This window comes from Bos indicus x Bos taurus, unplaced genomic scaffold (assembly GCF_003369695.1).
Source record: "Bos indicus x Bos taurus breed Angus x Brahman F1 hybrid unplaced genomic scaffold, Bos_hybrid_MaternalHap_v2.0 SuperScaffold_100297, whole genome shotgun sequence".
NCBI lineage: Eukaryota > Metazoa > Chordata > Mammalia > Artiodactyla > Bovidae > Bos > Bos indicus x Bos taurus.
Window position 1 is genome coordinate 152291 of NW_020867081.1, and position 17049 is coordinate 169339.

The 17049-nt window shown below is 39.9% G+C and overlaps 1 long non-coding RNA gene across 1 annotated transcript; it reads right to left on the reverse strand.

Annotated features, from left to right (window-relative positions):
- Positions 1-1226: 1226 nt before the first annotated feature.
- LOC113888495 lies at positions 1227-14368 on the reverse strand. The gene is made up of 3 exons (XR_003509995.1): positions 14328-14368; positions 9956-10102; positions 1227-1807 (listed from the first exon to the last, which is right to left on the reverse strand). It is a non-coding gene; the product is annotated as an uncharacterized LOC113888495 (long non-coding RNA).
- Positions 14369-17049: the final 2681 nt, after the last annotated feature.

Here is a 17049-nt window from a genome sequence, read left to right on the forward strand (position 1 = left end):
GGGACAGCCCCCCATAAAGTCAGAGGTGTAGGTGAGAGTACAAAGTAGTAAAGTAGACAGGCTCTGGTTATGGGGGTAGATGCTCGAGGATTTCCAGGGGGACTCCTGGGGCTCGATCCCGCCTTTGCGTATGTCGAGCCTCCTTCCTCATGACCTTTGCCACGGGCGGAGTGCCTCACGCTGGCCTCCAACAGTTGCTCAATCATGTCCGACTCTTTATGATCCTGCAGACTGTATCCCACCAAGCTCCTCCAACCATGGGGATTCTCCAGGCAAGAATACTGGAGTGGGTGGCCATTCTCTTCTCCAGGGGATCCTCCCAACCCAGGGATCAAACCTGCATCTCCTGCATTGCAGGTGGATTCCTTACCGTCTGAGCCACCAGGGAAGTGCATAAATGGTTTCTGGAAAAAGAGTTATTGTTGAAGACCAAGTATTAAAATCAGTATTACATACAATACTCAAAACCTTTTTTCATTCTACAACCTGGTTGATCACTTTTCTCTCCTCTGTCCCAGAACAGCCCACGCGTCAGCTATTGAAGCCTTTCCCTGGCTATGAGTGATGTTGAATGAGAGTTAAGGAAAGCCTTGTGATAAAAGGAGTCATAGCTATTGTAATTTTTAAAATAACTCTTCCACCACTGCACTTTACATTTTTCTTTTTAAAAGAAATTCTCATGAAGAACAGCCATCACTGAAATCAGAAAGACTGCTTTTATCATTGTAATTATAACAATATTAATTATGCAGTTTATTACTATATTAAATGTAGAGGGTTTCTACTTCAAGTAAACACAATAAAATGAAACGTACATCAGCATGTTAAGAGCCAACTATTCATATTTCAAAAGGATTCTCCAACTCAAAAAGGATCCACTGCAGCTTTTCTATAAATAAAAAAAATCCCCGTGGTTTTAAAAATAATTTTAAAATTGTAATTTACACATAATTTTCAGGAACTCTTCTATTATACAACACAATGCACAACTGTGCATGTATATAGATCATGCCATAAAGAAAAAGCTCATACAAATTTCCCATAAGTTATCTAATTAACTGTGACTATAAGAATGAACATAAACATTGGTTGCAATGCATAGAAAACCACTAGAAAAATTTATGCTCATACTGTTTACTGTTTACAATTCTATGTAAGGACTTTACATTGCTAGTTTCTAAAGTGAAAAGAACTTTAATATGCCCATTATGCCATTTCCTAATTACTAATTTTTTGCAAACTTTTCTTTATTAATGATAGAAACATAAACATTCAGTTTGCCTGGTAGAATCACAGAAAATTTGAATTAGTTAAGTAAAATTTGATGACCCATAGGTAATAAATACTGCACATTACCCACAGAATCCCAGTGTCAGAATTGTGTACTGTAGGCATCAGAGACACAGAAATCCAGGAATCTGGAGAGAATGAGGAGCTCCAAGTCATAACCTGGTGGAACTGTGGTTTGTGAGTGTCAGATTACTTTCAACTAACATGGATATCTTGAAAAGAGCTGTTAAGTTCTTAGAACAAGGGAATTTTGAGGTCATGGTATATTTCTTTTGAAACAATGGCCTTCTCCAACTTAGTTCTAGAATTCCTAAGTAGCTGATGTTAGGAATTCTTCTTTTCCCAAATTTACCTTGGGCTTGGTAACATGGAGTTCTTTCACCATTTGAATATAATGCTTCTTCCATACACCCTGCTCATAGGGAGCTGGGGAGACATTGATATACCAGTTAAACCATAAACATTTTAGCATCCAGAGGTGATCCAGTTCAGTTAAATTCTTCCAATGCCAGCTCACCTGGAGAAACAATGTAAAAAACTATTCAGGTTACATGTCCACTTTCTCTAGGTTTTGAGCCGTCACCCTGGTACTGAGAGAACTTCTTTATTTTTTTTTCTGGAGTGGGTTGCCATGCCCTCCTCCAAGGGATCTTCCTGACCCAGGGATCGAATCCACTTCTCTGCATTGCAGGCAGGTTCTTTACCACTGAGCCACTGGGGAAGTGGATTCATGGATTCATTCATGAATGAATCAGAGCAAACATAATTTTAACTTGATAAACCAGGCCTGGAATTCACAAGTAGTTTCTTTTTGGTCCTTTTTTTCCAAATCACAACCAAGTTACCTCTTACCTGAAGTGCTTCCTAACAAGGCAGGAAGATTTTTTTTTAATTGGAGGATAATTACAACATTATGATGGTTTTGCCATACATTGGCCATAGGTATACATGTGTCCCCTCCAACCTGAACACCACTTCCACCTCCCTCCCCATCCCATCCCTCCAGGTTCTCACAGAGCACTGGCTTTAGGTACCCCTTTTTCTTTTCTTTTCTTTTTTTAAATGTTAATTCAGACAGAATCCAAGTCAACTAATATTTATTGAGCACCTATTAACCATCCTCGTCACAACCTGAAGGGTAGTATAATTAATATTCTCCCCTTGCAAATGGGGAAACTAAGCTTCAGATAAGACTTCGGAACTTCCTAAAGATCTCTGGCTATGCCAAAGCCTTTGACTGTGTGGATCACAACGAACTGTGGAAAATTCTGAAAGAGATGGGAATACCAGACCACCTGACCTGCCTCTTGAGAAACCTGTATGCAGGTCAGGAAGCAACAGTTAGAACTGGACATGGAAAAACAGACTGGTTCCAAATAGGAAAAGGAGTACATCAAGGCTGTATATTGTCACCCAGCTTATTAACTTATATGCAGAGTACATCATGAGAAATGCTGGGCTGGAGAAAGCACAAGCTGGAATCAAGATTGCTGGGAGAAATATAAATGACCTCAGATATGCAGGTGACACCACCCTTATGGCAGAAAGTCAAGAAGAACTAAAGAGCCTCTTGATGAAAGAGGAGAGTGAAAAAGTTGGCTTAAAGCTCAACATTCAGAAAACGAAGATCATGGCATCCGGTCCCATCACTTCATGGCAAAATAGATGGAGAAACAGTGGCTGACTATTTTTCTGGGCTCCAAAATCACTGCAGATGATGATTGAAGCCATGAAATTAAAAGATGCTTACTCCTTCGAAGGAAAGTTATGACCAACTTAGACAGCATATTAAAAAGAAGAGACGTTACTTTGCCAACAAAGGTCTGTCTAGCCAAGGCTATGGTTTCTCCAGTAGTCATGTATGGATGTGAGAGTTGGACTATAAAGAAAGCTGAGCGCCAAAGAATTGATGCTTTTGAACTGTGGTGTTCGAGAAGACTCTTAAAAGTGCCTTGGACAGCAAGGAGATCCAACCAGTCCATCCTAAAGGAGATCAGTCCTGGGTGTTTATTGGAGGGACAGATGTTGAAGCTGAAACTCCATTACTTTGGCCACCTGATGCGAAGAGCTGACTCATTTGAAAAGACCCTGATGTTGGGAAAGAATGAAGGCAGGAGGAGAAGGGGACAACAGAGGATGAGATGGTTGGATGGCATCACCAACTCAATGGACGCGAGTTTGGGTAAACTCCAGGAGTTGGTGATGGACAGGGAGGCCTGGTGTGCTGCGATTCATGGGGTCACAAAGAGTCAGACACGACTGAGTGACTGAACTGAATTGAACTGAAGGATCTCTGGGAGTCTGCATATGAACGTTGTGTGAAGGCTACAGAAACTCCAGTTGGCACATTGCTCATTTTTTTCATGATATGCTTCTGTTTTCCCTACATGCTTATGATTTACCTAAATATATAAAGGGAACACAATGACTAATACTATATTGATGTGTCCTAAATAGCCTTTAAGATTCAATGAAGCATTAAGTATTTGTCGTGGGGACTTCCCTGGTGGTCTAGTGGCTAAGATTCTATGCTTTCAGTGCAGGGGGCCAGGGTTTGATCCCTAGTTAGGGAACTGGATTCTACGTGCTGCAACTGACACTTGGTGCAGCCAAATTAATACATTTTTTAAAAAGTATTCTGTACATTCCACTTTCATAGCATTATGGTCAATCCTACATATCCAGAAAATGGTGGAGGTGACCCTATTATGTGTAGTAGTTTTTAAAATAATTTATTCCAGGTTTTAAATAAGTCTTAGTAGAAACTAGAGTCAAGTCCATATATAAAGTTCAGACTAGGCATTCCATATCTCTTAACATGAATTGCAGAGATGGTAACTAGTCTTCACATTCATTTCATCTTTGGAAAACTGGCCTCTTTTTCAAGGTTAACTCAATAATAAATAATGTTTGAGTGCCCCCAAAAGGAGCAGAACACTCTGTAATGGAACTCACTACCCATCCATCTGTTTATCTATCTGTCCGTCTTCCTCCCTCCTTCCATCCATTGTGTACGGAGTTTCAAAGTTACCCAAACTCACGTCCATTGAGTTGGTGATGCCATCCAACCATCTCATCCTCTGTTGTCCCCTTCTCCTCCTGCCTTCAATCTTTCCCAACATCAGGGTCTTTTCAAATGAGTCAGCTCTTCGCATCAGGTGGCCAGTGTGTTATGTCCAGGATTATTTTATGAGCTGAAGATAAGACATGTAGGGGAGAGGGAAGCAGAGGTGGGGCACAAATAGGAGAAACAGTAGGTTCAGGATCTAGATGGAGGAAAAGGCTTAGAGGATCTTACACAACACTGCAGGCAGAAACAGAGATCACAACCACTTTGTGCAACCCAGAATGAAACTGCACTGCCCTTAATCCTCATATGGTTAGTTAATTCAATCAAGATGTGGGGTTTGGGAGGGAGGGGATGGGGAGAAAGTTTTTCTCAACTCTCATTCTTTTCCTCTTTTGACTTAGATCGGGTTTAGACCTGGGTAGTTAAGTTGGGGTTCCCCCCCTGCACTGGGGATAGATAAAATTTTGCTTTGTTTTTGATTTTTGCTGCTTTTGTTTGTTTAAAACTAAACAGGAATGAGGAAAGTTGAGGGTGGGGAAGCTCTTTCAAAACTGTAAGACAACCACCACCACATTTTCAAACAGCTCAAAGCTCATCTTGGTGCAATGACTTTATTGTTTACTTTAAATCTAGCTAAAGAACAATTGCCTCACAGTCAGTTCTGGGAAATAAAATAAAATGTTGAAATCTACCAAGATTGACATATGGTACACATAGATGATAAGATTATCTATTTCGTATCACATCTCCCTGGAATGATAACATTCTCATTGTGAAAAACATGGAAAATTCTGAGAAACCTGAAGAAAAACAATACCCAGAACCCTGTCAATCAGAGATGACCAAACATTATCAACAAGCTGGTAGAGTTATTTTCCTTTCTGTTTTTCAGGTATATATGAAAGCAAAATTGGGAAACTGCATGCAATTTAAAATCATGCTTTCTTCATTTTATACATAATAAGCATCTCTGTTCTTCCAAAACATGTTTTCTAATGACTGCCTAATAATTCTTTATATGGCAGAATGATACTCTATTACTGGGCATTTAAAACACTATGTTTTTTTAAAAAACAAATTGTTTCAATTTTAGAATAATATGTGTACATCAATACTAAATTCAAAGATACCAAGGGGCACACTGTAAAAAAAGTAAAAAAAAAAAAAAAAAAAGCCTCTCTCATCCTTGTCATATAGCCACTCATTTCCCTCTGTGAATGTAACCATTGTTACTGGCTTCTTGTGTGCCATTCCAGAAGAGCAACAAATATGGATACATTCTTTTATTCTTCCAAAGTGGTAGGATAATTCTGCACCTTTGTTGTTTTATTGATGATATATTGAGGAGATAGTTGCAACCAGTCTGCTATTAGCAGACATTTCCATTGTTTCCAACCTTTTGCTACTACAAACAATGATGCAATATTCTTATATAGACATACATTTTGCATGTGTTGAAGTATACCCATCAGACAAATTCCAAGAAGTGAAACTACTGGCCAAAGGTAATCTTGGGTTTTTTTTTTTTTTTTTCTAATTTTATTTTATTTTTAAACTTTACATAATTGTATTAGTTTTGCCAAATATCAAAATGAATCCGCCACAGGTATACATGTGTTCCCCATCCCGAACCCTCCTCCCTCCTCCCTCCCCATACCATCCCTCTGGGCCGTCCCAGTGCACCAGCCCCAAGCATCCAGCATCGTGCATCGAACCTGGACTGGCAACTCGTTTCCTACATGATATTTTACATGTTTCAATGCCATTCTCCCAAATCTTCTCACCCTCTCCCTCTCCCACAGAGTCCATAAGACTGTTCTATACATCAGTGTCTCTTTTGCTGTCTCGTACACCGGGTTATTGTTACCATCTTTCTAAATTCCATATATATGCGTTAGTATACTGTATTTATGTTTTTCCTTCTGGCTTACTTCACTCTGTATAATAGGCTCCGGTTTCATCCACCTCATTAGAACTGATTCAAATGTATTCTTTTTAATGGCTGAGTAATACTCCATTGTGTATATGTACCACAGCTTTCTTATCCATTCATCTGCTGATGGACATCTAGGTTGTTTCCATGTCTTGGCTATTATAAACAGTGCTGCGATGAACATTGGGGTACACGTGTCTCTTTCCCTTCTGGTTTCCTCAGTGTGTATGCCCAGCAGTGGGATTGCTGGATCATAAGGCAGTTCTATTTCCAGTTTTTTAAGGAATCTCCACACTGTTCTCCATAGTGGCTGTACTAGTTTGCGTTCCCACCAACAGTGTAAGAGGGTTCCCTTTTCTCCACACCCTCTCCAGCATTTATTATTTTTAGACTTTTGGATCGCAGCCATTCTGACTGGTGTGAAATGGTACCTCATAGTGGTTTTGATTTGCATTTCTCTGATAATGAGTGATATTGAGCATCTTTTCATGTGTTTGTTAGCCATCTGTATGTCTTCTTTGGAGAAATGTCTATTTAGTTCTTTGGCCCATTTTTTGATTGGGTCGTTTATTTTTCTGGAGTTGAGCTGTAGGAGTTGCTTGTATATTTTTGAGATTAGTTGTTTGTCAGTTGCTTCATTTGCTATTATTTTCTCCCATTCTGAAGGCTGTCTTTTCACCTTGCTAATAGTTTCCTTTGATGTGCAGAAGCTTTTAAGGTTAATTAGGTCCCATTTGTTTATTTTTGCTTTTATTTCCAATATTCTGGGAGGTGGGTCATAGAGGATCCTGCTGTGATGTATGTCGGAGAGTGTTTTGCCTATGTTCTCCTCTAGGAGTTTTATAGTTTCTGGTCTTACGTTTAGATCTTTAATCCATTTTGAGTTTGTTTTTGTGTATGGTGTTAGAAAGTGGTCTAGTTTCATTCTTTTACAAGTGGTTGACCAGATTTCCCAGCACCACTTGTTAAAGAGATTGTCTTTAATCCATTGTATATTCTTGTCTCCTTTGTCAAAGATAAGGTGTCCATATGTGCGTGGATTTATCTCTGGGCTTTCTATTTTATTCCATTGATCAATATTTCTGTCTTTGTGCCAGTACCATACTGTCTTGATAACTGTGGCTTTGTAGTAGAGCCTGAAGTCAGGTAGGTTGATACCTCCAGTTCCATTCTTCTTTCTCAAGATCGCTTTGGCTATTCGAGGTTTTTTGTATTTCCATACAAATTGTGAAATTATTTGTTCTAGCTCTGTGAAGAATACTGTTGGTAGCTTGATAGGGATTGCATTGAATCTATAAATTGCTTTGGGTAGTATACTCATTTTCACTATATTGATTCTTCCAATCCATGAACATGGTATATTTCTCCATCTATTAGTGTCCTCTTTGATTTCTTTCACCAGTGTTTTATAGTTTTCTATATATAGGTCTTTAGTTTCTTTAGGTAGATACATTCCTAAGTATTTTATTCTTTCCATTGCAATGGTGAATGGAGTTGTTTCCTTAATTTCTCTTTCTGTTTTCTCATTATTAGTGTATAGGAATGCAAGGGATTTCTGTGTGTTGATTTTATATCCTGCAACTTTACTATAGTCATTGATTATTTCTAGTAATTTTCTGGTGGAGTCTTTAGGGTTTTCTATGTAGAGGATCATGTCATCTGCAAATAGTGAGAGTTTTACTTCTTCTTTTCCAATTTGGATTCCTTTTATTTCTTTTTCTGCTCTGATTGCTGTGGCCAAAACTTCCAAAACTATGTTGAATAGTAATGGTGAAAGTGGGAACCCTTGTCTTGTTCCTGACTTTAGAGGAAATGCTTTCAATTTTTCACCATTGAGGATAATGTTTGCTGTGGGTTTGTCATATATAGCTTTTATTATGTTGAGGTATGTTCCTTCTATTCCTGCTTTCTTTAAGTTTTTAGCCATGTCTCATGGCTTGCAGGATCTCAGTTCCCCAACCAGAGATCAAACTCACATCCTTGGTAGTGAAAGCCACTGGATCGCCAGGGAATGTCCAGGAATCTTTATTTAAAAATTGGGTACTACCAAATTGCTCTCCTGGGTGTTTGCATCAATTTATCTATGAAGGTGCAACACATGAAGGTGCTTGTTTCCCCACACCCCTAACAATATAAAATGTTATCATTAAAAAAGAAACTAAATTCATCTGAGTCACAAACGATGGCATGAAAATGAGGCTAAGCATTTTATCTATTTTCAAAACATCTGCTTTTCTTTCTGTGAACTACTTGCTCACTTCCTTTGCTCATTTTTCTGCTAGGCTTTGCTTTTTTTTTCTTCTTAATGTAGATTTATAGTCGTTCTTTAAAAAATAAGAAAATTACCCCTTTGCTGGCAACATGTTTTTCCCCAGATTATTTTAATTTTGGGGGGCCACACTGCAGCAGCTTGTGGATTCATAGTCTCCCGGCCAGGGGCTGAACCTGAGCCCTAATCAGTGAAAGCACTGAGTCCTAACCACTCCCAGGGAGCTCCCTCCTGTTTACTGTCTGTATTTATTTACAGTTTTCTTCTCGATGGAGAAAATTTTAACTTTTATAATCACAACTTAAAATCTTGCTTTCTTTATTTATAAAGCATATATAATATATATACAAAATATATAAAATAAATAAAGATTTTAAGTTATACATTTTCTTTTGAGGCTCTGAATATTATAGATTACTCACAAAGTCTTCCTTCCCTAGATTTCCTTTAATTACATTTTTTTCCCCTTTAGTCATGCCTGGTGGCTTACAGGATCTTAGTTCCCCAAACAGGGATTGAACTTCTGCCCTCAGCAGTGAAAAAGCAGAGACTTAACCACTGGACCAGGGAATTCCCTCCTTTGAGTAGGGAATGGTTTTCCATAATTTCATATCAATCTTTTATCCTTCTAGAATTTTTTTCCAGATACTGCCCAATTGTCCCAGCACCAATTATTAAATACATCATCTATCTTACTGCTTTCATTTTCTTAATTTTTTTTCATTTTCTTAATTTTAAAAACTAAAGTTACCCTGTGAATGCACAGTAACAGGGAATTTCTGGTCTTTCTAGACTATGAAAAGAAATCAACAAAATGACTATCAATTTTATATCTTAAAAAATATACTTGAATACACCGTGAAATTATTTGTAAGAAAATAATGGTCAGATGCTTTTCCAACCTGTGAGCACATTTGCCCACTCTGAACTCCTTTAGTCTCACATGCTTCTGTATTTATCACATTAGCACCTTATTTCATGCTTTTCTATTTATGAATGGCCTGCACTCTACACTCTTAAGTTTTACTATGGTCCTCTGCTGTGCAATATAAGGCTATTCTGATGATGAACCATTATATACATGTGTATATATTTCCCCAACTGGCTAATACTATTTTACGGACACTTAGCAATGGCTTACTTTTTCTCTCCTGTGAGCACTAAGTGCACAGCCAGACACAAAGAGATGGGGCCAATCCAAACTGTGCAAACAAAATGCGGTGAGCATCTTGTCGGTGCTCGGTTTTGTATGCATGCTTTCTTTTTTCCCTCAAGGTTCAGTGTTTTCTAGGCTGTCTTTACAAAACACCGAACCCTGCTTCTTTATCTGTGCCTGTGCACAGTGACAAAGGCTTTGGGGGTCCAGGAAAGAAAAGATGTATAAAGATAACACCTTTGGGAGCTTGGTCATAAAATCCAGAGCTTCTGCTGGAATTTTCTCCTGAAGCTTTCAACAGCAGAACTTTTGCTGTGACAGGGAGCAGCGTTCTAACAGGACTGTCAGGATTCTTCTCCTCTGAGTGTCCATCCATTTGTCAAACTGGAAAAAAAAAAAAAAAGCAAAGCAAAGCAAAAAAAAAAAAAAGCTCCAGGTTTAGTCTGACACCAGAGACGCATTATGAAAGAGATAAAGAACTGCATAGAAAGTGAGTTTAGTAACTTATTCTTAACAAATTGCATGCATTTCTTTCCCTAACAAGTACACCCCATGTTTTGCCACCTACCTGTTCTTTCTCACATGTGTGTGTGTGAGCCCAAGCAAGGCCGGTGTGGACATAGACATGCACTTGACCTCAAAACTTGGAGTTACAGAAAAATTTGGGAGCTGGTCATAGTCGTAAACTGAGAATATATACAGACTTGTAAAATGTAGATCTTTAACTTCTGATGGGGCTATATCCCAATTAATCCATCATAAGTTGAAAGTATCATAAATTAAAAATGCACATAATACACTTAACCTACCAAACATTCTAGCTTAGCCCAGTCTACCTTAACGTGCTCAGAACGCTTACATGAACCCTGATGATCCTTGCTGTTGTTTAGTCGCTCAGTCATGTCCAGCTGTTTTGCGACCCCATAGACTGTAGCTCAGCAGGCTCCTGTGTCCATGGGATTCTCCAGGCAAGAATACTGGAGTGGGTTGCCGTGCCCTCCTCCATGGGATCTTCCTGACCCAGGAATCAAACCTGAGTCTCTGCATTGACAGAGGTATTCTTTATCACTGAGCCACCAGGGAAGCCCTCACATGAACCTACAGTTGGGCAAAATCATCTACCACAAAGCCTATTTTAGAAGAAAGTGTTGACTAGTTCATGTAATTTATTGACTACTACACCTGGAGAAGGGAATGGCAACCCACTGCAGTATTCTTGCCTGGAGAGTTCCATAGACAGAGGAGCCTGGTGGGCTACAGGCCATGGGGTTGCACAGAGTTGGACATGACTGACACAACTTAGCATGTATACAAGCACACTGAATGTGAAACCAGAATGGCTGTCTGGGTACTGATGGTTTTAAGTGTATTTGGCCTGTACTCTTGTGACCGAGTGGCTGACTGGGAGCTGTGGCTCAGTGGCTGCCCAGAACCATAAATAAGTATCCTACTGCACATGGCTAGCCACCCCTCCCCAAAAAAACCCAAATACAAAATTTTAAATATGGTATCCACTGAACGTCTATCACTTTTGCATCACTGTAAAGCCAAAAAGTTGCTAAGCCAAAGCATCTTAAGCCACGGACTGTCTGTACAACCATAAGAGAAGACACCTGGGCAGTCAGTCTTCGCCCATAGTTTACATCAGCTCATTAGTGATTAAAACTCCAGGACCAGAAACAAACCTTTGCATTCACAATTAGAGATAAGGCAATACAAGCAAATATCTCTGAGAAGGGGGAGTATATGGGGTTAAAGTCCTGTGTGTGTGTGTGTGTTCTCAGTCACTCACTCTTGTCTGACTCTTTGCTGAGCCGGCTAGGCTCCTCTGTCCATGGAATTTTCCAGGCAAGAATACTGGGATGAGGTGCCATTTCCTATTCCAAGGGATCTTCCCGACCCAGGGATCGAACTTGTGCCTTTTGGGTCTCCTGCATTGGCAGGTGGATTCTTTACCACTAGCACCACCTGGGAAGGTCCAGTTAAAGTCCTGCTGCTGCTGCTGCTAAGTCGCTTCAGTCGTGTCTGACTCTGTGCGACCCCATAGATGGCTGCCCACCAGGCTCCCCTTGGATTCTCCAGGCAAGAACACTGGAGTGGGTTGCCATTTCCTTCTCCAATGCATGAAGGTGAAAAAAGAAAGTGAAGTCACTCAGTTGTGTCTGACTCTTAGTGACCCCATGGACTGCAGCTTACCAGGCTCCTCAGCCCATGGGATTTTCCAGGCAAGAGTACTGGAGTGGGGTGCCATTGCCTTCTCCGAGTTAAAGTCCTACTAATATGTAAATGATTGATATGATTGGAAAGGAAAAGTTGATAGGAGGGCCTGGAAAAAAAAAAGAGTGCCAGAGACAGGAAGTACATGCCAAAGCAATCTGGGGCATACCAAACAAACGCTTGGGTTACTTCACAATTTTCCCCAGTGATGACCCCAAACCAGTCCCAAGATTAGTGACTCATCAAAGATGAGAGCGTGAGAGCTGGCCAAAATCAAAAGAAAGGTTCTTATGGGAACAGCTAGCAGCAGAAGGAGCTGTTATCAGAGTCTAAACCTCTGTTTTTCTTCTTTAGTCCATTAGAGAAGAGAAAACAGGAAAGTTTGGGGCTACTTGTATTTTATACACTATTGCATTTCATCAATAGATATTTTCTAGTTAGTATAAAGTAATCAGAATTTTATAATACTTTAGTTTTAATCATAAAATACATTGACCACCTAAAAAGGCATGAAAGTGGAAGTGAAGGCATTTCCAACTCTTTGCGACCCCATGGACTGTAGCCTATCAGGCGTCTCTGTCCATGGGATTTTCCAGGCAAGAGTGCTGGAGTGGATTGCCATTTCCTTCTCCAGGGGATCTTCCCGACCCAGGAATCGAACCTGGGTTTCCCACATTACAGGCAGACGCTTTTACCATCTGAGCCACCAGGGAAGCCCTTTAAAAAAAAAAAACGGCATAAAAGGAAAAATGTATTTTAAGCCTTATGACAAGTCAACTTCTTTGTAATCATAGGATCTATTTTTTTTAATTAGTTGGAGTACTTCTTGATTAAAACCTTCCTTGGAAGTCCAGTGGTTAAGAATCTGCCAGTGCAGTGGACATGGGTTCCATCCCTGGTCTGGGATGATTCCACCTGCTGCAAGGCAAGTAAGCCTGAGAGCCACAACTCCTGAGCCCACATGCCACAGCCCCTGAAGCACAAGCACCCTAGAGCCTGTGCTCTGCAACCAGAGAAGCCACTGCAGTAGGAAGACTGCGTCCTGCAAGTAGGGAGGAGTGGTCCCATGCTCATGACAACTAGGGAAAGCCTGCACACAGCAACGAAGACGCAGCTCAACCATAAACAAATAAATAAAAAGAATCTGCCTTCCAATGCAAGGGACTAGGGTTGATAACCTGCTCGGGGAACTAAGAGCCCACATGCCACAACTGGAGAAAGCCTGTGTTGCAACAAAGACCCAGTGCAGCCAAACCAAAGATTTTTAAATAAAACAAAAACTATTCACTGTTACCAGATCTTTTCAGCGCTCATCAATCTCACTTTGGACACTATCATTCAAGGGGGAGGGGGGACTCTCAAATGAAAAAAAAAGAAAAAAAAAACATCAGAAATCTTAATTTACAAATAAGTGAATAAAGTGTATTCATGTATGAATGTTCCCAGATTTCCTCTCCGCCTGTTTCTGCACAGTCCATATTTCTAACTAACATAATATGAGACTTCTTTCCTTTGGGGATGGGTTATTAGAATGATAGAGAAGCCAGACCAGAGTGGTGAGGGCCAGGGGAAGGACCAGCCCACGATGCTGCGGTGATCTCTAAAGCAAGGAGCCAGTGGGGGGCATATGGAGACAGGAGAGCTGCAGGGTTTTGGCGTGTAGGCAGTCTGTGGAGGTTCAGACTGTAACTGCCTTTCCAGCAGTTATACAGTGTGAGAGAACTGGGGAATGAAGAAAGGGGATCTGGTAGGTAGTGTTATGAGTTCTGAATTGGATCCCCTGTGATTTTTCTTTGAGAGACAACATGAAAATTGGTATTCATCTTTAAAATTACTTTGGGCAGTGCTACGTGCTACTCTGTAGAAACTGAGCTATGTGGGGACCCAGGATGATGAGGGAAGAAATGTTTATGGGATATAATTATCACTACAGTAAATCAGAAATAACCCCAAATGCCTCACAATAGTGAATCAGCTCAGCAACATGATAAGAGAAAATACGGCATTAAGGATGCATGGGGGCTTTGGGAGTGAGGCCATTCAGAGTCACATTGATTGAATAATTATATCGAAATTTAGAGTTACTGGGAAGATTAAAGAAATGAAAATATGTATAAAATTCCTAAAAGAGTGTATGACTCATTGTACTCATGGTAGCTAATTTTATAAACGGTGGTCCCCAAACTTTTTGGCACCAGGGATCAGTTTCATAGAAGAGAAGTTTTCCATGGACGGGGGGAACAGGCAGGTAGGGATGGCTTCGGGGTGATTCAAGCGCATTGCATTTTATTGTAGTTCAGTCACTCAGTCATTCTGACTCTGCAACTCCATGGGCTGCAGCATGCCAGACTTCCCTGTCCTTCGCCATCTGCTGGAGCTGGCTCACACTCACCTCCATTGGGTCAGTGATGTTTTCCTACCCTCTGGTCCTCTGTCGTCCCCCTCTCCTCCTGCCTTTAATCTTTCCCAGCATCAGTCTTTTCTAATGAGTCGGCTCTTCACATCTGGTGGCCCAAGTATGGAGTTTCAGCTTCAGCATCAGTCCTTCCAATGAATAATCAGGACTGACTTCCTTTAGGATTGACTGGTTTGATCTCCTTGCAGTTCAAGGGACTCTCAAGAGTCTTCTCCGACACCACAGTTCAAAAGCATCCATTCTTCATCACTCAGCCTTCTTTATGGTTCAACTCTCGCATCCATACATGACTCCTGGAAAAACTACAGCATTACATTTATTGTGCACTTTATTTCTAATGTGATGCCACTGCTGATCTGATGAGAGGTACCAATGGGTCTGTGGCCCAGAGGTTGGGGACCCCTGTTAGAAAATATCATAGTGATGTTAAAAATAATAAGCATGAGGGGTAAATCATTAGATATACAATAATTAAATTACAAAGCATAAAGTTACCATGTTTGTACATTAACAAGGACAGGAAGCACATTTGCAAGGATTGAGGTCAGCTCAATTATTGTCATGGATGCCCAAAAGAAGAGAACAGGCTCAGATTGAAGAACAGTGATTTAGAATTAATATAAAAGAACATTAGGATTATAAAGCGCTGAAGAAATCTATAAAAGAAAACATTCAAACCTTTTCCTCTAGAGATTAAAAAGATAATTACATTGGTTTCTCATCTATTTCCCTGATTATAACAGTCAAAGATAATTTATATTTGGCTTTGATAGGTGTTCTTGCCTTGGGGGTTTCCCCTTTCTAATTGTGTTTATTTAGTCTAATAGAAAACGAATTTGCATTCCTTGAATTTCTACCAGTTGAAGGTGGGTAGATGACTGAGAAGAATGCTTAACAGCTGGGGGAAATCCCCTTGGAATTTAAAAGGTGCTGGGAATAATCCAAAAAGTAGATAATCCATGGAAGAATTAACTCTACATGAATTTGGTAATCGCCCAGTATCCTTCTCTTTTTTAAAAAAATTTCTAAATTGAAGCATTGTTATTTTACAATCTTTTAGGTATCTAGCATATTGATTTATATATGTATACACACACACACACACACATTCTGTTTTAGATTCTTTTCCACTGTAGGTTATAATAAGATATTGGATATAGTTCCTTGTGCTATACAGTAGGTTCCTGGGTTGTTGTTTTTTTTTTTTTTTCAAATCTATTATATATATATATATATATATATATATATATATATATATATATATATATAGTAGTATATATATCTGTCCCACATCACTTGCTTCAGCTCTTCAAGAAAAAAGAGCCATACCATCACAGCCAGGGATCTAATGTGTGAGGTAGGGGAGCAGCTAAGACCGTTTTCTTATCCTAGTACCATGTGTGATACCTCATTTTACAGTTAGTTCCTTTTTAATATTAATATCATATAATTACTATACGACATTGTGCTACATTATTTTATGCTATACTATCTTATATGCCCATCACTGGTGACTCAGTGGAAAAGAATACATCTGCCAAGCAGGAGACAGGGGGTCAATCCCTGGGTCAGGAAGATCCCTTGAAGAAGGAAATGGCAACTGGCTCCAGTATTCTTGCTTGGGAAATCACATGGACAGAGGAGCCTGGTGGGTTTACAGTCCACGGGGTCGCAAAAGATTCAGACATGACTTAGTTACTAAACAGCAACAATACTATCTTATATCATATCATAATTATATTTTATAGTTACTTTTAATACCTTTCGAGATTTCTTGACAATAAGATTGTGAAAATCCCATTTTCAGAGTAGTTGTTACAAGGATTCTTGCTGCACTTTCAAGATGTGAGGACCATTGCTAGGGCATCAGCGCCACTCATCGCACACCAAATGGCAAGGAAAGGAAAGTTCTCAGGCAGTGAGGTCAAGATGAAGGAAGAGGCTGTTATTTTTTTTTTTTTTTTTTTTGCTTTTTGGTTATATTATCCTGGGCTTCACTGGTGGCTCAGCTGGTAAAGAATCTGTCTGCAATGCAGGAGACCTGGGTTTGATCCCTGGGTTGGGAAGATCCCCTGGAGAAGGAAATGGCAACCCACTCCAATATTCTTGCTTGGAAAATCCCATGGACAGAGAAACTTGGCAGGCTATAGTTCATGGGGTTGCAAAAGAGTCAGTCACGACTGAGCATGCACACATGGCTAAATATAAAATACTTTTTGGATTGTCTATCATTGAATAGGTTTCACATTACATCTTGCCCTTTACTATCCAGATTGTTTTTAAAAGTGACTTTACTTCTAATATGAGATTGAGCTTTAAAGCCAATACTTGACTCATACAATGAAAATCCCAAGTAATGCTAAGTTTAAAAATCAGTATCCTTGGGCTTCCCTGGTGGCTCAGTGGTAAAGAATCTACCTGCCAACGCAGGTAACATGGGTTTGATCCCTGATCTGGGAAGATCCTACATGCAGCGGAGCAACTAAGCCCGTGTGCCACAACTACTGAGCCTGTGTTGATCCCATGCACCACAACTTAAACGAGAAGGCTCTAGAGCCCAGTCTCTGCAACAAGAGACGCCCTGGCAATGAGAAGCTTGCACACCACAATTATAGAAAAGCCTGTGCAGCGAGGAAGACTCAGCACAGCCATAAATAAAGGAAAATTAAAAACAACAACAACAAAAAACCTGTATGCT